Source organism: Bombus vancouverensis, unplaced genomic scaffold (assembly GCF_051014615.1).
Source record: "Bombus vancouverensis nearcticus unplaced genomic scaffold, iyBomVanc1_principal scaffold0073, whole genome shotgun sequence".
NCBI classification, from domain to species: domain Eukaryota; kingdom Metazoa; phylum Arthropoda; class Insecta; order Hymenoptera; family Apidae; genus Bombus; species Bombus vancouverensis.
This window is the reverse complement of record NW_027468964.1, coordinates 105,934-116,596: the sequence shown is the minus strand read 5'-3', so window position 1 is coordinate 116,596 and position 10,663 is coordinate 105,934. Positions and strand designations below refer to the sequence as shown.

At 40.0% G+C, this 10,663-nt stretch overlaps 1 long non-coding RNA gene across 2 annotated transcripts; it reads right to left on the bottom strand.

Moving 5' to 3' along the window:
• Nucleotides 1-3,316: 3,316 nt before the first annotated feature.
• Nucleotides 3,317-8,014, bottom strand: LOC143305005 (uncharacterized). 2 transcript variants are annotated; one of them, XR_013061679.1, is made up of 4 exons: nt 7,158-8,014; nt 6,299-6,381; nt 5,975-6,196; nt 3,317-5,874 (listed from the first exon to the last, which is right to left on the bottom strand). It is a non-coding gene; the product is annotated as an uncharacterized LOC143305005 (long non-coding RNA). The 2 variants fall into 2 exon arrangements; XR_013061680.1 differs by having other exon boundaries at nt 5,975-6,064.
• Between the last annotated feature and the right edge of the window lie 2,649 nt (nt 8,015-10,663).

Sequence of the window (10,663 nt, the reverse complement as noted above, 5' to 3'; positions counted from 1 at the left end):
ATATATATATACATGTATATATATATATATATATATATATATGTATATGTCGGGTTAACATTAGAATTTAAGGCGTGTAACGATTCTTCGTTTGAATTAGCCATCGTTTTATGAAACAGAGATTATATTTACGCGAATATACAAGATTTTACAAAATATTATGAGTATTGAGTTTAATGAATGATAAGATTAACAAATGATAAGTTTAACTAATGATTCCAAACGAATCCACGGTCAACGGGATAACTCTATACTATGCGTAGAATAATTTAAACACAAAAAAAATACGATTGCTGAGGCACTCGGTAAATTGCTCGATGTATCACTTTCCAAGGCGATCACACGAATGAATATCTGATGAAAATCTTTTTCGCTGTACCACTGCATTTTGTTCGTTATATGCTCGCTGGAGGCATCGAGAAGCTTCCAATCGCCGCTGCTAGGCAGACTCTGCCAAGAATTTGTTGTATACTCTTTGGAAGCATCGAGAAAGATCCAAACGTCGTTGCTAGGCAGCCTCTGTCTGGAGTCTGATTCCTAATACAAGGTGTGTCCCGTTCTATCGACATCTCCAAAGTACAATTCTATGTGATTTCTAGGGAGAACAATACAACCGATCCACACCTTCGTCAGGCAAAACGTTTATCCCGTGACCGCGGCTACGCTCGGCGACCAGCTGCCACCTCGAACCCACCCTCGCCATCACATATATCGAACAATTACAAATGACAACAATTGCTTAATTACAGCTATGACAAAATCCAGGCTAAAGCACCAGAAGACTCTCGCAAAATTGCAAAGGGAAGGCTCCGGTTTTCCTTTCATCTCCGACACGTTCTTTTGTGATCCCGTTGGCCGCGGATTCGTTGTCGGGCCTGAGACCATCGTCACTAGTGTCGCGAGTGCCAATTGTCGTGATCAATTGTCAAGACTGTAATAACTCTATTATTATAATAAACTACACCTGCGTGTACCGTACCAATGGTTAATTCCCGTGAAGATTCATTTGACGCCCACAACCCTACTCCCAGTGCTAATCCGACATACATATTAATATTTTTAAATATTTTTTTTTAATATTAAAAAATTTTTTAAATTTCCCTAATATTTTCAATATTATTCTCTAAATGTATAAGCTATTTAAATTAAACAAGTTCATCTTTCTCTTTATTTAATTTAAATATAAATTAGTAATAATATACATATAAATTAGTAACCCCAACCTAACCCCAACGACCGACACCCTCGAACTATTACAGACGCGACAACGCACGTCCTTCGAACACTAACGACAATATCAGAAACAACCGCCAAGATCGAAGATCGCTACCTCCATCGCAGAATTTTTTGAATTCTACAAGACAAAATATCACGTGTAACTATTGCAAAAAACCCGGGCATCTAGTGAAAGACTGTTACAAATTTAAAGCCCGAGTAGATGCCGGATTAATCGTACCCTATGCTTCGAGACCATCGGGAAACCAAACACGTCCTTCGGGAGAATGGGGCGAGCCACGAAGGAACGATACGCCGAATCGCCCAAGAGTACAGGCGGCAACCAGGCGACCGGCGCCGACGGCAACAAACACAACAAGGACAGCCACCCCCGCGAGATCGACTCCACCACCCATAACGAGAGACAGAGCGAACGCAATGCCGACCATAAGATCGAACGAACAACCACTAAATATTGTGGGGGAGTCATCCCACAACCAAACGAGGTCACAGACAGAGAATCCAGAATCTCAAGGCAAAAGGAAAAGAGTGAAGCACAAGCAACCGGCGAAGGAAAATCATCAGGAGTTGAATTCAGATTCGGAAGGCGACCTCTCCGAATTATTTCAATAAAATTTAACGATTCCCCAACGACCCCAACTGCACGAATAGTTTCCCCAGATCTAAAGACTAAGACGAGTTTATTATTAGACTCTGGATCGGAAATCAACATTATCAAGAAACCTGCTATACTCGATTCAGCCATCATCGACGAAAAGGAATCAATCGAAGTGCGAGGAATTACGGCAACGAGCCTGGTCTTCTTAGGGCAGACGGTAATACAGGTTGCGGGCCATCCGGTTGTTTTTCATGTAGTCGATGATTCATTGCTAATCGATCAAGACGGAATCCTAGGATCCGAATTTTTTGCAGGTTGTAAAGCTCGTTTAGATTATGAGGAAAAACATATCAAGTGGGGAAATATTTATATTCCCTTCGATACTAAAGAAAAAATAATTATACCGAAGCGAAGTTCAATAACGTGTTCGATTAATATCGCTAATCCAGAGATAAAAGAGGGATTTATTCCAAGAATCGAGCCGAACAAGGGAATCTATTTTGGTAATGCAGTTGTGAGGAATCATAAAGGAAAAGGTTACATAAGAGTAATAAATACTACTTCGAGAGATTACGTATTTACAACACCAACGATGGTAATTAAAGAATTTGAAAATCCCCCCCCCCCCGCCACCCGCTTCCTAGGACAGCGTGCAATACAGTTCTAAGATCGGAGGAAAGTAGATACGATAAAATAAATGAGTTACTACGACTCGAACATTTGAACGAAGAAGAAAAGGAAAATGCTAAAAAATTGATTCGTAATAATCAAGATAGGTTTCATATTCCAGGAGATACATTGGAAGCAACCGAAGTTCTGGAACATAGGATAATTACAACGGATAATATACCCATCAATACTAAACAGTATCGATATCCACCAATACATCGAGAAGAAATAAATCGACAGGTCCAAGAACTACTAGATACGGACGTAGTGGAACCATCAATATCTCCATATAACTCCCCGTTATGGATTGTGCCCAAAAACCCGATTCGCAAGGAAATAAGCGCTGGAGATTAGTCATCGATTATAGAAAATTGAACGATAAAACGATTGGCGATGCCTTCCCACTACCCAACATTACAGAAATATTGGATCAATTAGGAAGTGCAAAATATTTTTCCACGTTTGACTTGGCATCGGGCTTTCACCAGATCCGTATGTCACAGGAAGATGCCCACAAAACTGCATTTTCGACACCATACGGGCATTTTCAATTCAAAAGAATGCCCTTTGGATTAAAAGATGCCCCAGCAACATTTCAACGTTTGATGAATTCAATATTATCTGGTCTGCAAGGAATAGAACTATTCGTCTATCTGGATGACATAGCGATTTATTCCACGTCTCTCCAAGAACACGAAATTAAATTTAATAAATTAATGGAAAGACTGAGGAAAGCTAAATTACGATTACAACCTGATAAGTGCGAATTTTTACGACACGAGGTGAATTATTTAGGACATATAATTAGTGAGGATGGCGTGAAACCCGACCCAAAGAAAGTCGAAGCCGTATCAAAATTTCCACGACCAAAGAGGGCGAAAAATATCAAACAATTTCTGGGACTAGCAGGATATTACAGAAGATTTATACCCCGATTTCCCCAAGGTCGCGAAACCATTGACACAACTATTAAAGAAAGACACTCCCTTTAAATGGACAGACAATCAAGAAAACGCATTCAATAATTTAAAGACAGCGTTAGTGACGAAACCCATCCTGCAATATCCAGACTTTTCTAAACCCTTTAACCTTACTACAGACGCATCAGGATATGCAATAAGCGGTTTACTGAGTCAAGGGCCAATCGGAAAGGATTTGCCGATTGCGTATGCCTCAAGGCTATTAAATCCCGCCGAACAAAACTACTCTACCATAGAAAAGGAGTGTCTGGCAATTGTTTACAGCGCAATGCACTTCCGACCGTATCTTTACGGAAGAAAGTTTACCATCGTAACCGATCATAAACCTTTAGTGTGGATGCATTCTATCAAAGATCCTACTTCAAGAATTTGGAAATGGAAATTAAAGTTATCGGACTTCGAATTTGATATTATATACAAAGAAGGCAGGGCGAACGCAAACGCAGACGCATTATCTAGGAACCCTCCGGAAGTTTGTTTACCAATCAGAAAGAGAGAGGAAGTCTCACCGATTCGCTATCCTGTCTCAAAAAGATTCGGAATAGATACGTCAATCGAAGACTCTCCCATATCCGAAGCTAAACCACACGTCTTGCCTCAATCCAGTGATTCTAAAAATCAAGGAAAGGGTTTTACCCGAAAACATTTTACAATAGAAGAAACCCCCATAAAATATTTAGACCAAGCATTAGCAGAAATCGATGTAAGTACAGATAGAGAAATAACCAATCGAGAAAAAGAAGGCACGGATACAACAAGCGAAAAAGAGACCTCCACTGTAATTCCAGAACTAATTCAACAACGAGAAAAGGACACGAGACCTACGATAATTGCGGAACTAAGAATTTCAGAAACCCGAGACTCAATTGCGAGAGTAAATGACCATAAAGTAGTATTTATAGATATACATGGCAATCCGATAGATAAAGGAGCCTTAGAAATGAAGAAAACGGGAAAATTACCTCGTTATGAAGATTTAATGTTAGAAAAAGCAAGATTGAATTACGATTCTGGAAAATACATTGTATTCCTACCGATAAAGGAAAATAGAAATATTCCAATAACACCAGAAAATTTATTAAACTCGCTAAGATCTCTATTAGACGCAGTAAATGAAAAACAGTTAACTTCGTTCAGCATTAGCAAAGGAAACTTGGAGGAAATACCCTGGCGATATACAATCAGAAAATTAAAGGAAATATTTATGGAAAAAACCTTAACCATCACCATTTGCACTGGGGAAGTAATTACCCCATCTGTGGAAGCGCGGAACAACATAATACGAGAAAAACATGAATCAAGCGTAGCAGGACACAAAGGAATAGCAAAAACTTATCAAAGAATACGACAACATTACTATTGGGAAAATATGAAAAAGGAAATTCAAGATTACGTAAGAACATGTAACGAATGTCAATTGAAGAAACTCACAAGAATAAAAGCAAAGCAACCAATGGTATTTACAGACACACCAGGTAAAGCGTTCGATAAGGTTAGTATGGATATTATAGGTCCATTACCAAAAACCCAAAAGGGAAACGAATATATATTAACTATCCAAGACTTATTAACAAAATACTCAATTGGGATTCCACTAGGAGGAATCTCTTCAGCCGAGATAGCGGACGTTTTTGTAAAGCGATTTATTTGTCGTTTCGGGTCACCGAGAGCTATTCTCACTGATCAAGGAACGAACTTTACATCCTCATTAATGAAGAAAGTAGCAAAGAGATTCCGCATCAAACAATATACCACGACGGCATATCATCCACAAAGTAACGGTTCAATCGAAAGATCTCACCACGTGCTGATAGAATATCTCAAATTATACATTGAAAATTCCAAAAATTGGGACGAATGGGTAGAATTAGCTATGTTTTCCTATAATACCTCTGTACACGAAGGAACGAAATTCTCCCCGCACGAATTAGTTTTTGGACATCTAGCCAGAGATCCTACTGGTGAAGTAATAATCGAAGAGAACATGGAACCAACTTACGCAGAATATCTCGAAGATCTGTTCGATAAAATTAACACCGTACAACGAATGGCAAGAGAAAATTTGATAAAATCCAAACTAAGATCAAAAGAATATTACGACCGACGAATCAACCCCCAAGATTTTAAAATAGGAGATTCGATATATTTACTAAAAGAACCCAGTAAAGGAAAATTCTCCGATCAATATACTGGACCATACAAAGTGCTAGAAATCTTGCAGAACCAAAACGTCAAGATCGAAGTAAAAGGGATTCGGCGAACGGTGCATTTAAACAAGTTAAAACTAGCGCATAATCGAAATAAGCAATGAATAAAGCGACTTCAGTGGGCAACGTAGTGCGGTAGTATATGTTATAGTGCTGTTCGTCGAATAATACAGATATCGAACACCTAAAAGGAAAAAGGAAAATTATTATACGTGTTTCAATTATTGCTTAAATATAAAACGTGTTAACTCAATGAACAATTAACTAGTGAAAGTGAAAGTTACCTTGTGAACAAGTGATCAACATACAAGAAAGTGTACGTACAAGTATAGGTTATGGATCGTTGTTCGTGGAACACAATGTATGACAGCTACCTAAAATAAGTGAATAAATTAGTTTCAATTGTCTCGGTGCAAAATACAAGGTTACTAAATGTTATGACTATATTATGGATAAATCAAAAGGAGGTGTAACACTGTTCGTCGAATAATACAGATAGCGAAAACCTAAAAAGAAAAAGGGAAAATTATTATGTGTACTCCAATTATTGTTTGAATATACAACATGTCGATTCAATAAATAATTAAAAGAGGGGAAGTGAAAGTTACCTTGTAAACAAGTAATCATCATACAAGAAGGTCTACATGCAAAATAGGTTATGGCTCCCTGCTTGCGGAACACCATGTACCAGCTGAAAATAAACGAACGAATTAACTTCAATTGCCTTAATGCAAAGAGCAGCATCGCTAAATGTTATAACGGTGCTGTGGAGGCGTGGCACTGTTTGTCGAATGACACAGATAGCGGAAACTTGGAAAAAGAAAAGAAGTTTATTACGAGTGTTCCAATTACTGTTTGAATGTAAAACGTGTTAGTTCAACGAATAACGAAAACAGTGAAAGTGCAACTTACCTCGTGAACAATCAATCACCATACAAGGAAGTGTACATGCATGGATTTCGCAGATTAACAAGAAGAAATAAAATAGCTGATAAATATAGAAAGTGGTTAGAAAATAATTAAGATAGATTAATTGAGAGTTAGTAATAAATATAACCGAAGTAAAAGGATATTTTATTATGTATTAATCTACGTAGTATTGTTATATTATTATATCTAACATGTAGAAATGGATTTTGTACGCATATATGTATATAATTCCAATCCAAGTAGTATTCATAATATTTATTTTCACTGATAACAAGTACGTAAAACCTAAAATAAAACAAAGGTTTTAACAATAAAAAAAAACAAAAAAAAAGAAAAAGGGGAAGAAGAAAAAAAAAGAAGAAAAAAAGGAAAGAAAAAATATAATATATATAAATACAAAATTTTCTTTTTCTATAAAAGGTTATTCCTATTTCTGATAAACTCGAGAAATGAAAACATTATACCATGATACACTGACGCAAAGATACACCACACAGAAGAAACTAATAGAGAACGCCTTAAGCTTGGCAAACTTACCGCCCGACGAATTTGCATACACCATAACCAGAACCCAGGACACATGGCTTTGATTGTTATTTAATAAGGTTTTGGGTTTATAAAATAACGATTCACTTAGATTCGTTTTCTCCAATATATTTCAGTCTTATAACACGTCTTACCACACAGGAATCTCCAAGTCAATAGAACAACGTGGTCGACTTCTAAGACAAAAGAGCGTCGTTAGAAGTCGTACCAACTTAGCTTGTAGTAAGCAGCGATCGTACCAACTTAACATTTCTCAACACTCCCCTTTGATCGCTAGTTTCTACAAGCCCCATAGCTTTGGTAAATTGCTGAGTCTTAATCCTATTTAGGCCTTTGGTGAGAATGTCAGCCACATTGTCAGGACTAGGTACATAAGTATAATCTAGTATCCCCCTCGATACGCAGTTCTTAACGTAAAAGTAACGCACTTGGACGTGCTTAGAACTCTCAGCAACTATTTCGTCCTTTGACCATGAAATAGCTCCGATATTATCGCAGAATATCTTGCAGGGGCGAGGGCAATATGACAGTTGACCCAATTCCTTTAACAGTAAAGAAATCCACACTGTTTCCCTTGCTGCTTCCTGCATTGCCACAAATTCCGCTTCGCACGTCGATTGAGCTATAATCGGTTGTTTTTTGGATAGCCAGGATATCGCACCACCAGCGAGTATGAACACATACCCGCTCCTGGATTTCCTGTCTACCGTACAACCCGCAAAACACCTTCAGAGGTTGCCCGGTCCTTTGGTATACTAACTTCAAGTCTTTGGTCTTTAGTAAATATCTGAATACCCGCTTCACTGCTTTCCAATCGGATACAGTCGGATTCGCGCATCTTTGGCTTAGTTTCCCTATTGCACACGCAACATCAGGACGACTTACAGTAGCTACATACATTATGTGCCCCACAGCTTGTTCATATAATTTACTGTCGAAAGGCTCATCACGTTCAATATCAAAACCAGCCTCACATTCTCTAGCTAGCGGTGTCGACACTCCCACCACCCCAACCTCACGAGTAATGTCAAACAGATCCAGCATTTGACCTATCTGTACAGATTGATCGAATACTACAGTGGTGCTGTTTGGCTTACTCAGGTGGATGGACAGAAATTGAGTGTCTACACCTAGCATTCTAACATCTAATTTGTCCTTAATCCTAGTTTTGAATATCTCAATCCACTCATTCGTCCCAAACACAAGGATGTCGTCCACATACACAGCTACAATAAATTTTTTAGACGCATCCACATACACACATGGACCACTCACGCATGGGTTCAGACTCATACCTCTTAAAATGCTATCGATGTGTCTAAACCACATTCTTCCAGCTTGCTTCAGTCCATACAGGCTCTTTTTGAGCTTACACACAAATTTAGTTCTGTCTTTACCTGGAACTCTAAAGAGTTCTGGTTGCTCCATGTATATATCCTCATCCAGAGGGCTGTTGAGATACGCACATTCCACATCGATGTGCTCGTAAACCCACTCATTTTCCGCACATAGAGCAAGCAGAATTCTTAGAGTTCTGCCTTTTACTATTGGACTAAAGGTTTCTGAATAATCTACTCCAGGCCTCTGCCAGAATCCCCGAGCTACTAGCCTAGCCTTATACCTATCAGGGTCTCTCTTTATCACAAGCACCCACTTACAGTCTATAACGTTTTTATTTAAGGGTCTTTGCACAATGTCCCACACATCTTTACTTTTTAGATTGTCTAGTTCCTTCCTTATTGCATCAGTCCATTTTTGAGCGTCTGGCCCCCTCAGGGCTTCATACACATTCACAGGTACACACACGTTTTGAGCTTTACAAACAGTCGCAGTGTGAGCACAACAATCACATATTCTTGGTTTGTGTAGTCTTGCCGACCTCCTCGGCACAAACGGTACACTCACAGTATTCACTGGATTGTCCTCACACGTTAAACTGTCCATAAAGTAGTCGGTTTCCCCTTCGTCGTTTTCTCCGTCACTCTGTGTCTCGACGTCAGTTTGACCGGCTTCTCCCCTATGTTCAAAGGTTTCTACATCCCATATCCATTCCGAGGACTTATCCTTTATATGGTTCGTTTCCGCCTTAGCGCTCTTGTAGGGAAACGTGTTCTCCTCGAACCTGACATGACAGGATATTATCACCTTTTGGATCTTCGGTAGGTAAATTCTATAACCTTTGACCTGTCTGTCATGTCCCACAAATATCCTCTCATCCGCTCTGCTCTCGAATTTTCCTCCGCTTGGACTCTTTAGATACCAGACTCTGCATCCAAACACTCTCAGTCTGTTTATCTGCCCTTGGAGGTCACATCCCTTACCCTTCCATAATTCCAGTGGGATCTTGTCTCCGATGGCAGCGGATGGGCATAGGTTTCTTATGTGGCATGCCGTGTTCACAGCCTCCCCCCACAGATAGTCAGGGAGTCCAGATTGGATGAGTAAACATCTGGACATCTCGACCAGGGTTCTGTTCGCTCGTTCGGAGACCCCATTTTGTTCAGGGTTTCTAGGAACAGTTTTCCTGTGTAAGATGCCTTTCTCCTTCAGGTAGTTCTCGAAGTTTTCTCCTGTGTACTCACCCCCGTTATCTGTTTGAAGGGCACTTATCTTGGATTGGTGTAAAGCCTCCACCTCCGCCTGGTACTCCTTGAAGCACTTGAGTACTTCATTCTTCCTACTGATGATTCTGACGTGCATGAAACGAGAAAAATCATCTGTGAACGTTACGAAATAATTACCTCCACCAAGCGACTTGCATTGCGTTCTGCCAGTAATATCGCTGTGAACTATTTCTAAAGGACGTTCACACATGTGGTGGGCTGTCTTCGGAAATGGTACTTTTGTCATTTTCCCTTTCACGCAGACCCCGCATGGTTCCTCATGTATCCTAGAGCCCTCCTTCACGTTCCTCACAGGGATCTTTCTCATCGCGTCCCCATGTAGATGACCTAACCTCTCATGCCATGACACGATACCTTTGTACGCCTTAGCTTCAATAACCTCGGCGTGGTCGTCATCATTTCCAGGTTCTTCTTGATCGTTCTCCATGGAAACGTTTGCTACATGCCTCTCAGGTGGTATTGTCTCTAGGTAGTACACGTTGTCTCCTACCTTTGAGTTAAATACCACATCCCCATCATCATGTGTGCCGACGGCCTCATCCTTCGTACACACTGTGGTGACGCCTTTCACTGCCAATTGCCTGATCGAGATTAGATTTACATCTAATTCAGGCACCCACAGGGCGTTCGACAAGGATAGACTCCACCCGCCACAGGCTTTGGTCATCTTCACGACGATCGTGCCTTTTCCCTTGACTTCCAGGTACCCCTTACCAATCCGGATCTGTTCAGTCGCAGGCACGAAGTCCACGAACCGATACCTATCCGGGGTCATATGGTTTGAGGCTCCCGAGTCAAGATAGCTGATCCTGTCCCTTTCCACGTGGTTGATAGATGATAAAGCCAGTGTGGAGATAAGTCCCTTGGATCTCG